The sequence below is a fragment of the Calliphora vicina genome, chromosome 3 (assembly GCF_958450345.1).
Source record: "Calliphora vicina chromosome 3, idCalVici1.1, whole genome shotgun sequence".
Classification (NCBI taxonomy): domain Eukaryota; kingdom Metazoa; phylum Arthropoda; class Insecta; order Diptera; family Calliphoridae; genus Calliphora; species Calliphora vicina.
The window spans coordinates 52,494,492-52,507,522 of record NC_088782.1 but is presented as its reverse complement, the minus strand read 5'-3'; the positions used below and the strand labels follow the sequence as shown (position 1 = coordinate 52,507,522).

At 26.2% G+C, this 13,031-nt stretch overlaps 1 protein-coding gene across 1 annotated transcript in view; it reads left to right on the top strand.

Moving 5' to 3' along the window:
* The window catches only part of LOC135955465 (protein split ends), a 149,654-nt gene that overhangs the window by 78,831 nt on the left and 57,792 nt on the right, over positions 1-13,031 (top strand). The gene's annotated exons all lie outside the window — the stretch shown is intronic.

Below are 13,031 nucleotides of genomic sequence, written 5' to 3'. Positions count from 1 at the left end.
TTAGGTCAACTTTGGACAAAAAAGTAATAAAGATATAAGCCTAATACTTTCGGTACATGATAATTAGACTGTTTATTACAAACTGTGTAAAAATCAGGTAGATCAGAGGACATAAAAAAAATTAATTAATGCTGCCCTTGAACCACTTTAATATCTTAAACTCAAATACTCCTTGTCTATGTCCAAGTCAAATTTTACCTACTACTTACCCAGCATTTGTAGGGTCCATTTTAATAACTTAAACTCGAATACTCCTTGTCTATGCCCATGTCAAATTTTATCCCGATCGGACCAGCCGTTTAGAAATACCAGATTTATTTTCCAAAAATTTTGATTCTGCACCACTGTGCCCTGTTAGAGTTAACATCAACTGTATTCAGTGTATTCTGGTAAACTATAAACTTCGATTTTAAAGAATGTTTCACTGTTTAATTACTGATCGCTTTTATTTCCAATTTAAGGAAACAAACCACCGTTTTTAAGAGGTAAAAACATAACAGTATTGTTAATTAGATGATAATTAGCAATAAGAAAATTTAAATCACATAGTTAAATACAGAAATTCATTTTAATAATACTTGTCAGGAATTCGAAACATTATTTATTTTGGTTTCGTAATTATAAATACAATAAACCTAAATTTTCAACATTCAAAGATATAATAATTTGTAAACCTTTAAAACTCTGCGTTCATCTGTATACATTTAATAAATACTGACTGTATGTGTCATGTGTTCCATGTGGTGCTGGCTCATATTTATAAGCGTATGTAAGTTTAGTCAGTTTATGCACAGGTTTTCCAAGTAAAATCTATAAAATCAGTTTTAGTTCTCTTCAGTTTAGTTTTCTGCCTTCCGTTTTAGTTTTGCTAGTGCTGTTGTTTTTATTTTGTTATTAACGGAAATTAATATTGATTGATGTGAAATTCAGTTAACATTGATTCCAAACAACAACAAAAACAAAACTTGTACACAATATTTTAGCAGCAACAAATCTTTGAAAGTGTTCTTTGGTTTTTGTGCAAAATTTTAGTTGTAGTCATAAAATATTGACATATAAATAATGTACATACAGTGGTGGTGTACTTAAACACAATACCATGCCGACATATGTACGTGTAACATATTTGTAGTTTTTATGTGCATTAGGATGGCTTTGTTTTGTAAAGAAAAAAAAAACGTAGTCGATACTAAGATTTGTGATATCTTGACTTAATTTTGTGATATCATTTCTCAAAGTTTTTGTTCTAACATTAATTGTTGGCATGCTGGATCAAAGGATAATTATATCCCTGGGTCTCTCTGAGCCCATAGATATCACAATAGGTCATATGGTAAACATGTTTTTTTTGCCTGCAATCCTTTTATCCTAATCTCATTTAAGTTTATAACATTAACCAGTTTTATTTCATTATACAACTCAAATAAATATAAAATTACAATTTCTGACAAAATTTTTCAGATTTAAATGAGTTTTGATAATTTTTAAATTTTATTTCAAATTCTTATTTCTGCCCAAAAATTACAAAATTCGTAGAGAAATTATCTCCGCACAATATTTAGTTATTCAACAGAAATTAATTTTTTTAAAAATCACTAATATTAGAATTAAAACAAAAGTTTTGGGTTTCGACAATTTCGAAAATTTGAACTTAAAAAATTCTGAATAAATATTTCAGATTTTAGAGAATTTTGTCAATTTCGAAAATTTTAACTTAATTCCGAATTCTTATTTTAGTCTAGATATTAATAAATTTTGGGAGAATTTATTTCTTTATAAAATAAAAAAAAAATTTGAATAAATATCTCAGATTTTAGATTTTTTGTCAATTTCGAAAATTATAATTTCGAACAAAATATTCTGGCAAAATATATCACATTGCAATGAATTTTCTAAAATTCTAACTTAATTTCATAGAAATTACAAAATTCGTAGAAAATTTATTTCTTTATAAAATAAAATTTAAATTTCTGACAATTTTTTTTAGATTTTAATGGATATTGGGGAATTCTTCTCCTCTTTTCGACATACGTTGTGGTTAAACTTTCAGCTTAATATCTCTTCTACGTTCAGAGATATTAAACTTCGAAAATGCTATTAACAAGGCTAACAGCTCCTTATGGCTATATTTGAAACGTTATAAGTCTCGGCAAAGGTGGAATATTGAAAACAAAGTGCCATATCTATTAGTTTTCGAAAACGAAAGGTGTTCATGATAAATTCCTCCAATACTTAAAGTAGGCATGGCAGTGGGCGGTAAAAGTTAATTCGATATTGTAGTCCTGATTTCCATCGCACTATTTCCAATAGTTTCTGAGATATTAAGCATTGAAAATAATAGTTATCAGGAATCCATCTACTAATTAATTATGTTCTCCTGGTATTTTATCAAAAATAATTAAATATTTATATTTCAAATATTCAAATATTATTTGTAGGTACATTTGAATGATTATATTATTGGTTCCAGCTTAGCTAGGGTAATGTAATTTTGTACACTATGAGCAAATAAGATGGGCTATCGAGCAGTATTTTAAGTAAAGTGCCACGCCCCTTAGATTTTATGATTTTAAGGCGTAAATAGCATGCTATTGAAATTTTAATAGTGTACATACACTGCAGTGAAACTTTCAGCTTAATGTCTCCTCTATATTTCGAGATATTAAACTTCGAAAATTATATTAACAAGGCCAACAGCTACTCCTTATAGCTATATTTGAAACGTCATATCTCAAGTTCTAGCAAAGGTAGATTATTGAAATTTGGTTTGCTAAATGCAATTCAGATGGGCTATTGAGCAATATTTTTAGAATAGTGCCACGTCTAACAGTTTCTGAAAACGAAAGGTTTTTAAGATAAATTCCTCATATGCTTGAAGTGAAAAATTCGAAATTAATTTCGAATTCATATTTCAGCTTAAAAATAACAAAATTCGTAGACAATTTATTTTTTTATAAAGTGAAATAAAAATTTCGGACAAAATATGAATGAATTTTGGCATTTTAGAAAATTCGAACTTTATTTCGAATAAGGTTTTCAATAAAAAATAAGTACTTATTTGGATTAGAATTTAAGTATTAATACAGTAAAACAAATTACACGTACTTTATTTTGGTTAAATTTAAAATTTTAATTAATAGTATGGATATCGATAAAGACATTTGAAAGGCTTTCAGCCATCTAAGATGGGGAGGATATTATGCATTCGTTTCTGATATTTATGACTCCAAGATTAAAGGTTGTATTTGAAGACATATTGTTCTAAATTTTAGTACAAACAAAACATAAGGGTGGCCCAGAACTTTTCAATTTATTTTTGAGGCTCTCCCTAATATACAAACACCCCAATATAAATACCTATATGAATTGAAGTATTTTGTTAGCATTGGTAAATGTTTGGTTGTTTATTTATCTAGGATATATATATATACAAATATAGTAGAATTAGTAGTAGATATTTGTATAATAAAAACACGTTTGGTTTTGTTCTCACTTTGTTGTTGATGTTGATGATGTGTATTTGTATTTGTAGTGCCATAAGTTTACCTAGATATTTCATGTTTATGGTTTAAATATCTGTATAAAGTACATACATATAAACGAATGTTAGAGTATTTGTAAGTTATAGCATAAAAAGTTATTAGCAGTACTTTTGGGTCATAATTTTCAAGGGTTATTTCTTGTTCTTCTACACCTTCTGCCACACTTTCGATATTTTTTTTTCAAAACATTTATTTGTAAGTTTGTATGGGAGTGTATTTGTAACCATGTGTACATAAATTTAAAGGTGTATGTGTGTGTTCATAAACTAAAAGGTGTTAACGTGATTTATTTTATTTGATTAAAAGCTACACAAATATTGGAATTTATGGATTTTTACTTTCTTGAGGGTGGCCAAACTAGTGATTATTGAAATTAATATTAAGTTTTTTTGCTTTTCTTTTCATTCTCTCTTAAATGTATAGTCATTATAGTTGAACACAAAAGACCATTTTTAGACTTTGTTTATTGCTATACAGACTTTATGTGACTTTTAAAAATCGATTAGGCTGGCAGACGAAAAACTTTTTTTTTGTTAACTTATTAAAGATTCACATTTTTATGGTTATTAAGACAATATGGCTGTAATCTTAAACAAGACTTGAGGGGAAGCCAGAAAATAATTATGTTAGTTGCTAATTATAAGCTACATATGTCTCTCTGTAGATATTTTACATGAAATTCAATCAGTCATTTAGTTATAAATATCATTTACTAATGATTTTTGTTTAAATTTGTTTCTTATAACAAATATAATCAATATTCTTTAAACATTTTTATAAACATAAAATCATTTAATATTGAAACTAATTTCTTTGCCATATCACGTCCTTGCAATATTTATCATTATTTAATACTAAAAAGCTAAATTATAGGCTTTCATCTACATAAATATGAAACATGTTAATACTTGTATGATTCCTATTTCAACTTTATTTTTCTTTTATTAGTACTTTTGCGGGAAATAAAAATGTAATGAGTTATAAATGTGGTACAATAAAAATAAATAAAAAGCCATTAAAGTATTAATATTTACCATAGATGTAGAGAAATAAATTAATATTTTATATTATGCATGTACTTAAGCATACAAACATGCTAAAGAGATCATGCACAATGGGCCAGGATCCTTGAATCATAGATAAATACACATAGATCGGAAACTCTCCTGTGAAAGATGTAACTCAGTTGTCAAAAACCTAAGTGTTAAGAATGTATTAGTAAAAAACTACGTGAAATGAAAAACAAGTAAGAAAGTATGGTCGGTCAAGCCCGACCATATAATACCCTACACTAAGTAAAAGAGCAAAAACATTTTTCTTTTAAAATTTCAATAATTTATATTTTTGAGTGATTTTCGGAAGTGGACCTTATATGGGGGCTATGACCAATTATGGACCGATTACCATGAAATTAGGTCCTGTGATTTGTGTCTATATGAAAGTTTACTATGTTGAATTTTGTGAGTATACCAACATTTTTAAGCGATTTATGCACGTTAAAGTGATTTTCGGAAGCGGGTCTATATGGGAGCTATGACTAATTATAGACCGATCGTACCAAAATTTGGTGACATGAATTTTGTATATATAAAACTTTTTTAATGTGCAATTTGTGGAGATACATTTATAAATTAAACATTTATGACCGATAAAGTCCAATTTCGGAAGGACATTTGTATGGGGGCTAGGTGAAATAATGGACCGATTTCAGCCAGTTTCAGTAGGAACCGTCCTTGGGCCGAAAAAATAATATGTACCAAATTTGATCGGATGGACGGACATCGTTTAATCGACTCAGAAAGTGATTCTACTTATAGGTGGGTGTTAGACTAATATTTTTGGGCGTTACAAACATCTGCACAAATGCATAATACCCTCCCCACTATGGTGGTGTAGGGTATAACAACACTCGATGTGAACATTTTGAGTAAACTTTTTGTTTGAGTTTTTTTCTAGAGTCCGCTCTATGTCATGAATTTCGCACATGATTTGAATAAAGGTGGCGTGGTTTCATATAATTTTTTTCTAAATAAACAAATTTTATAAAAATTTATTTTGTTTTTTATTTGGAAAAAATCAAAAATTCACCTTTTATGGGATTTTTGAAAATTTGAAATAGATTTCGAAATTCGTAAAGAATTTATTTCTCTCAAAAATTAAATTAAAATATCTTTCAAAATATTTCAGTTTCCAATGAATTTTGGCAATATCTAAAATTCAAACTTAATTTCGAATTGGTATTTCAGCTCAGAAATAACAAAATCCGTAAAGAATTTCTTTATAAAGTAAAATAAAAATGTTTGAAAAATATTTCATATTTGAATGAATTTTGAAATCCGTGTGAAAAATATTTCATATTTAAATGAATTTTGAAAATTTCAAAAATTCCAACTTAATTTCGAATTCTTGTTTCTGTTAGGAAATTACAAAATTCATACAGAATTTATTTCTGTTCACAGTAAAATTAAAATTTCAGATTTGAATGAATTTTAACAATTTCGAAATACGAATTCTTTTTTTCGATCTGAAATAACAAAATTCGTAGAAAATTTATTTTTTTGTAAAGTAAAATAAAAATTTCAACAAAATGTTTCAGATTTAACAATTTCGATAATTCGAAATTAATATTGAATTCTTATTTCAGCTCAGAAAAGACAAAATTCATCGAGAATTTATTTCCTTATAAATTTCGGACAATGTATTTTAGATTTGAATAAATTCCAAAATTCGAACTCAATTTCGAATTCCTATTGCAGCATAAAAATTACAATATATGTACATTTAATTTATTTCTTTATAAAGTAAAATACAAATTTCTGATAAAATATTTCAGATTTGAATTCTAACTTAATTTCGAATTCTTATTTCAAGTCAAAAATTATAAAATTCATAAAAAAAAATTATTTCTTTATAAAATAAAAATTTCTGACAAAATATTTCAGTTTTAATTAAATTTTGACAATTCCTTATTATTTCGCCGAAAATTTATTTCTTTATAAAGAAAAAATCTAAATTTTTGACAAAGTATTTTATATTATAATAAATTCCAAAATTCGAACTCAATTTCGAACTCTTATTTCAGCCTAAAAGTGACAAAATTCATAGAATTTATTTCTTTATAAAGTAAAACACAAATTTCTGATAAAATAGTTCAGATTTGAAATTTTTTAAAATTCGAACTTAATTTCGAATTCTAATTTCAGCTCAGAAATTACAAAATTCGTAGAAAATTAAATTTTTTGTAAAATAAAATAAAAACGTCTGACAAAATATTTCAGTTTTTAATGAATTTTGACAATTCCTAAAATTCGAACTTAATTTCGAATTCCTATTTCACACCAGAAATTATAAATTTCAAATTTCTTTAAAAAGCAAAATAAAAATGTCTGACAAAATATATCAGTTTAAATGAATTTTGACAATTTCTAAAATTCGAACCTAATTTCGAATTCTTAATTCAGCTCAGAAACTTCAAAATTCGTAGAAAATTTATTTTTTTTGTAAAGTAAAATACAAATTTCTGATAAAATATTTCAGATCTAAATGAATTTTGACAATTTCTAAAATTCGAACTTAATTTCGAAATCTTATTTCAGTCCAAAAATTACATAAGTAAATAATTTATTTCTTAATAAAGTAAAATAAAAATATATGACAAAATATTTCAGTTTTTAATGAATTTTAACAATTCCCGAAAATTGAGTTTAATTTCGAATTCTTATTTCAGCTCAGAAATTACAAAATTGGTCGAAAAATATTTTTTTATAAAGTAAAATACCAATTTACTGACAAAATATTTCAGTTTTTAATGGATTTTTAAAATTCGAATTCTTATTTCACATCAGAAATTATAAATTTCAAAAAGAATTTATTTCTTTATAAAGTGAAATAAAAATGTCTGACAAAATATTTCAGCTTTTAATGAAATTTGAAAATTCCTAAAATTCGAACTGAATTTCGAAATCTTATTTCAGTCCAAAAATTACAACATATTTCTTTTTTTTATTTCTTAATAAAGTAAAATAAAAATGTATGACAAAACATTTCAGATTTGATAGAAAAATTCCTAAATCTTATTTCAGTCCAAAAATTACAAAATTGGTAGAATATTAATTTTCTTGTGAAGTGAAATAAAAATCCAAAATTTTAAATGAATTTTGAAAATTTCTAAAATTCGAATTTATGTAATTTCGAATTTTTTTGCTGTTCAAAACAAACCAAAATTCTTAGAGAATTTTGTTCTTTATTAAGTAAAATAAAAATGTATGGACAAATATTTCAAATTTGAATGAATTTTAACAATTTCTAAAATTTGAACTTTATTTCGAATTCTTATTTCAGCTCAAACATAACAAACTCTGTATAGAATTTATTTATTTTTAAAGTAAAATAAAATTTTCTGACAAAATATTTCAGATTCAAATAAATTCCAAAATTTGAATTCTTATTTCTGCTGGGAAATTACAAAATTTATAAAGAATTTATTTCCTTATAAAATAAAATACAAAATTTCTAACTAAATATTTCAGTTTTTAAAGAATTGTAAAAATTTCCAAATTACAAACTTTAGTTTCAAAATTATAAAATTCATAGAGAATTTCTTATGTCAACAGTTTTATAGTCCAGCTGTTCTCTGAAACCCTATTAAATCCATCTGTTTTTGTAAGCTATTATTGCTCATTTATTTCACTTAAAAGAATATTTCATTCATTTTTTTTCAATCATACTCTACGTTTCATCACGTACGTATTTTGTGCACTACTTACCAACACCATAAATAATTCTTTATTAAAAATGACCATAAACAAATAAATATTTTTGTACTCAAATAATAATTCCATTTCCTGCCCACTTAAGCCAACTAGTACGTGAGTATTGGCCACTAAAGTTAATAACGATATTAAGAATACTTTAATGAGGCTAAAAATCAGAAAGTCTCAAACAACTTCTAAGAAGTATTAAATAAATACAACTTGCAATATGCGTATGTTGTGAAAATTGTGGCAGATAATGCAAAGAATTTAATCATTTACAATTAATTGAAATATTTTATGCAAATGAAATCTTTTCAAAATTCAAAAATTAAATGCATTTCAAATTTAACATACATTTATCACTTATATGTTCTATATAATAATGAAAATTAATGAATTTATATTTTGAAATACTGTTTAAGTACATATCACATTTAGATACATATTTATGTACTTAAGTATATGTTTTTATATCTCTATTTGTATGTTTGTATTTGTGTATTTATTTAGTTGTAAAGGGTATTAATTTTAATGGGTTTTTCTTATTTTCATATAATTAGAGAAAATGCAACATAAATCTTGTTTTAATTGGACACATACACGTTTTCTACTGAATGATTATGGAGAAACCCAAACAGTTGTAGATATTTACAGAATCATATATCCGTTTGTTCACATTTACACTAGACCTGTCCATAAAAAATAGACTTACTTTGGATGAGTATTATTTTATTTTGTAGCTAAAACTAACTGATGCAAAATTTGAGGGCAATCGGATTACGAGAACCCATACGGGAAATCGATTGAATGGTATGAAATTGGGAAATCATTGTATTTTTTTGATCTCTTCAAACATTTTACTTATTAAATAATATTTTGAAACTTTTGAAATAAACCTAATTGTTTTTCAGAAATTTTATATTTCAGAAATTTCTAATTGTATTTCAAAAATTTCCATTTGTATTTCAGAAGTTTTAAATTATCCTTAAAAAGTTTCTAATTGTATTTCAGAAATTTGCAATTGTATTTCAGAATTTTCCAATTGTATTTAAGAAATTTCCATTTGTATTTCAGAAAATTCTAAAGCAATACCAATGAAAATTTCTGAAATACAAATAGAAAATTCTGATATACAAATAGGAATTTCTGAAATACAATTGGAAAATCTGAAATACAATTAGAAAGTTCTGAAATATAAATGAAAACTTCTGAAATATTATTGGAATATTCTGAAATACAATTAGAAATTTCTGAAATTCAATTGAAAATTTCTGAAAAACAATTACGTTTATTTCAAAAGTTTCAAAATATTATTTAATTAGTAAATAGTTAAATGTTTGAAGAAATCCAAAAAATACAATGATTTCCCAATTTCATAACATTCAATCGATTTCCCGTATGGGTTCTCGTAATCCGATTGCCCTCAAATTTTGCATCAGAAACTTCTGAAATATACATATTTAAAAAATTCTGAAATATAATTTGAAATTTCAGAACTTCAATTGGAAATTTCTGAAATACAATTAGAAACTACTGAAATACAAATGGAAATTTCTGAAATACAATTGGAAAATTCTGAAATACAATTAGAAAATTCTGAAATACAATTACAAAGTTCTGAAATATAATTGGAATATTGTGAAGTGTGAATATTGAAATATAATTGGAAATTTCTGAAATTCGATAGGAAATTCCAGAAATATAATTAGAACAAGTAAGAAAGTATGGTCGGTCAATACCGACCATATAATACCCTACACTAAGTAAAAGAGCAAAAACATTTTTCTTTTAAAATTTCAATAATTTATATTTTTGAGTGATTTTCGGAAGTGGGCCTTATATGGGAGCTATGACCAATTATTTACCAATCACAATGATTTCCCAATTTCATAACATTCAATCGATTTCCCATATGGGTTCTCGTAATCCGATTGCCCTCAAATTTTGCATCAGAAACTTCTGAAATATACATATTTAGAAAATTCTGAAATATAATTTGAAATTTCTGAACTTCAATTGGAAATTTCTGAAATACAATTAGAAACTACTGAAATACAAATGGAAATTTCTGAAATACAATTGGAAAATTCTGAAATACAATTAGAAAATTCTGAAATACAATTACAAAGTTCTGAAATATAATTGGAATATTCTGAAGTGTGAATAGAAAATTATGAAATATAATTGGAAATTTCTGAAATTCGATTGGAAATTCCAGAAATATAATTAGAACAAGTAATAAAGTATGGTCGGTCAAGCCCGACCATATAATACCCTACACTAAGTAAAAGAGCAAAAACATTTTTCTTTTAAAATTTCAATAATTTATATTTTTGAGTGATTTTCGGAAGTGGGCCTTATATGGGAGCTATGACCAATTATGGAACGATCACCATGAAATTAGGTTGTATGATTTACATCTAGATGAAAGTTTACTATGTTGAATTTTGTGAGTATACCAACATTTGTAAGCGTTTTATGCACGTTAAAGTGATTTTCGGAAGCGGGTCTATATGGGAGCTATGACTAATTATGGACCGATTGTAACAAAATTTGGTGACATGAATTTTGTGTATATAAAACTTATTTGGAGCGCAATTTGTGGAGATACATTAATAAATTAAACATTTATGACCGATAAAGTCCAATTGCGGAAGGACATTTGTATGGGGGCTAGGTGAAATAATGGACCGATTTCAGCCAGTTTCATTGATCTTTGGGCCGAAAAAATAATATGTACCAAATTTTATCGAAATATCTTCAAAATTGCGACCTGTACTCTGCGCACAAGGTTTACATGGACAGCCAGCCAGCCAACCAGACGGACGGACGTACATCGTTTAATCGACTCAGAAAGTGATTCTAAGTCAATCGGTATACTTTAAGGTGGGTATTAGACTAATATTTTTGGGCGTTACAAACATCTGCACAAACGCATTATACTCTCCCCAATATGGTGATGTAGGGTATTAAAAATAAAATTATTAATACCCTGTCAAACAATGTATAAAACATTAAAATCAAACGAAAAATAAATATATGAAACTAGCTAAAACCCGGTGTGCTTCGCTACGTTTAGTGAAATAAAAAGTAATGAAATACAAAGTTAAGAGTTAATAAAATATATTTAAAATGAGGGAGCTATTCGGACAAAGTTTGAATAATCTCGTAATTATAGTTCACATGATATTTAGAAATAACAGTTTACTTTGTATGGGAGGGAGGTGACCCATCCCTCCCATTTTATTGCAAAATAACTATTTACTTTGTATGATTGGTACCACGCCCACTAATACAATCTCGCCCATTTTCAGCCAAACTCCGTATAGTGATAAGAAATTAATTCGTACAAGGATTAAATAGTTCATCATATATATGAAAATAACTATTTACTTTGTATGGGAGGTGCCACGCCCTCTATTTCGATCCGACCCATTGTTTGTAGACTGCCACAATTATAGTTCTGCACATATTAGAAAATAGAAATTTATTTGGTATGGCTGGTGCCACGCCCATTTTTACAATTCCGCCCATTTTCAACCAGAAGTGTCCAATTATACTGAAGTAAATTCCGCGAAGATTTGCGGCTTTCACAATTAAGTTCACTAGATATTCCACAATAAGTGTTTACGTTTTATGATAAGTGCCACGCCCACATTAAATTTCAAAATAAAAGTATCCTTGAAAAAATGCTAACTAACTTTTTAAGGGCCGGTCTAATGTACACACCTCCATATAGAAATACACATCCTGACATATAAATATTTGTATGTATGCACTTATAAATTAAAAAAAAATGTATTACATTTTAAATGTTTGTATATATAAGTACCTATACATAATATGTATGTAGGTGCTGTTAAGTATATATATGGCTGTAAAAATATACACATATGTGTTTATTCATGTACGGCTATTAATGTTTATGTATAAATAAATCAATTAGAGAGCAATTAAATAATTTTATTTGATTATATTTATTACAAATTTCTAAATCACTATAATATTGATTGACATGTTTATAAAATTTTAATGATTAAACAAAATAGAACGTAACATAATGATAAGATTCAACAAACAATGTTACACTTAATTTTGAAAAGGTTTATATTTAATTCAAATATTTAAAAATACTATGTTAACTACTTTGAACTATGTAATGTATTTTACTCTCACTTAAATATGCTTAGTTTATGATTTGAATATAAATACAACGGCAACAATACGCAAATGCTGATGTAAACCCAATTAAAAATAGTTCTTGTATTTAATTTACCCATAGATGTTAAAAGATAAAATATAAAATTTTCTGACATCGATCACCCATTATAATATGATCCCATAAAAATCGTAAAATATGCGTGGATATCTCTAATTCCATATTTTACATTTTCTAAATTTAAAAAGTTAATTCTCAAATTCATATGTTTTCAATAATACCAAATACTTGTACAAAATGCTTATCTCCACATCTATCCAAGGCTTTCAAACCTTGTCTCCTATTGAAATGTTAAATGAAATTTTTAACCACGAACTACTTAATTATTTCCAAAAAAAACATGCTTCTGAACTACTGATACATCAGCTTCAAACGAAATATTTTTATACTTTAAAAATACAGCCATTTTATATATGTAATATATATGTACTACAAATATTTATTCTATCTAAGTTTATTTTAGTTTTAATAAATCACTATTAAATGTTTGTTTATTTATTTTTATAGCCAACTATT